Here is a 2010-nt window from a genome sequence, read left to right as displayed (position 1 = left end):
TTTAAAACTTATGCAATTGATACAGCCAAACGATTTCCACGTTTTATAAAATATTTAGATATTTTATCCCTTTTGTACTATGTTGAGCATAAGGGACACTTTTATCTTGGAAACCTAATTGCATTATTTTCAGAACAATTCACAAACCAAGTACATAACATTTCAAGCAAACTATAATGGGTATAGTTTGGGGAATTCATTACACAGCTTTTACCGATTCATATCACATACATGGGTAAATATATAAACTAAGACATATTTAGTTTATGTTATACATTACTAAAAGAGTACAACATTTAATAATTATTTAAGTAGAATTATTACCTTATACAGTATACAATGGATTCAAATACAAGAGAACAATACAGAATTACACGTAAACTAGACTATACAGAATTGTGAGACTCTACTTCAAAACTGTACCCTTAGGTGTACTAAATTAAATCTTATCATAGTATAACCAGAGTCTTCTGGAGGGAGAGCGTGAGATTTGTGAATAAATCTATTCGGGACTAACAATCCCACACCTGAACTGCTAGCTACAGTTAGGCAGGCATGCCTGGGGTGACAAATGTCATTTAACCGACACTTGAAGAACGTCGTAAAGGTCACTAGGTCATATCAATCATGGTTATACGACTCATAATTGTATAAATTAACCATTTTTTTACAGGATTTCATTCTTCATTAGTTTTATTTTAAGTAATGAAACTACTATACATACTAGTGGTAGTCAGGGTTTTCAAACAGAACGTACTATACATATTGGTCTTAGTCAGGGTTTTCAAACAAGAACATACTATACAAAGGTTTTTGTATCAGAATACACACATATTACGATTGGTAATAACCAGGCATACAAACTAATGTTTTTCCTATACTACAACCGAATACAGTAACAAACATTCATAGTTAATTCTATAATTACTTAGTTTAGGCACCCGGGCCATTAGGGCAGATCCACATAGTCAACTGTCTGTTCGATATTGGTTTATACATGGCTAGCATGAACTAAGTAGTCATAGATAGAACTGATATTATCACACTTTTGTTAGAGAAAATATTGGATTTTCTTGGAAACATATGAACATTTTTACAGAGTCATTAAAAGGTTTTCATTACAAAAACATCGCTTATGAACTCACCAGCTTTATGCTGATACTCTTTCAAAACTACTTGTATTCTCAGGATATCAGTAGACAGGTACCTTCTGGAGTTTTGAGAAGACGGAGCGTATAGAGTCACATCTTTTTCTTTTGATTATACTTTTGATGTATAAAAACAAGAATCAAACTGATGTAAATACTTTTTATATATGTATTCAATGTAATAATTGTGTTTACTATGATTACTATGATGCAATTGTTATGATACTACATATGACGTCATCCACCCCCAAACGTTTCCGCTGTTCCGGTTTGGGGGTGTGACAGTTTTGCTCAGAATGCTCCTAACCTTCACGGGAGATGCAAAAATTTGGATAAAATCCCTTGCACCTGGAGCAAATACTACTTGGACGAATCTACGTGAAGCTTTCATCGGACAGTTTATTCTACCATCAAAAATATCTAATCTCAAGAAGAAGATATCAAATTTCCAACAAAACGATGGTGACTCCTTATTTAAAGCATGGGATAAGTATAAAGGCATGCTTAGGAATTTCCCCCAATACGATCTGAATGTGCAACAAGAAGTGGTCATATTCTACGATGGGGTGAACGTTACAACAAGACAACTCCTTAACTGTCAAGGACCAATGACAAACAAACATCCGACTACTATTAAGGAGTTGATCGAAGAATTTGCAAATCATCTGCACGAATATCATACCCCACGAGAAGAGGTTACAAGAGGAAGAGGAAATTTTGATAGAGGCAATGAAAACATGGTGGCGGTTTTGAAAAAATTAGAATCAATGGACATGAGGATGACTATGATGAATAAATCCATCCACACAATTCGGGTTGGATGTGACAGTTGTGGCAATCCTCACTTTACAAAAGGATCGTG

The 2010-nt window shown here is 34.3% G+C and overlaps 1 non-coding gene across 1 annotated transcript; it reads right to left on the bottom strand.

Annotated features, from left to right (window-relative positions):
* Window positions 1-1570: 1570 nt before the first annotated feature.
* On the bottom strand, window positions 1571-1677 carry LOC145128065 (small nucleolar RNA R71). Its single transcript, XR_013716667.1, has one exon. It is a non-coding gene; the product is annotated as a small nucleolar RNA R71 (small nucleolar RNA).
* Window positions 1678-2010: the final 333 nt, after the last annotated feature.

The sequence above is a fragment of the Lactuca virosa genome, chromosome 7 (assembly GCF_052849685.1).
Source record: "Lactuca virosa cultivar CGN04683 chromosome 7, Lactuca_virosa_CGN04683_v6, whole genome shotgun sequence".
NCBI lineage: Eukaryota > Viridiplantae > Streptophyta > Magnoliopsida > Asterales > Asteraceae > Lactuca > Lactuca virosa.
The sequence above is the reverse complement of the archived record's forward strand: the minus strand, read 5'-3'. Positions and strand labels throughout refer to the sequence as shown.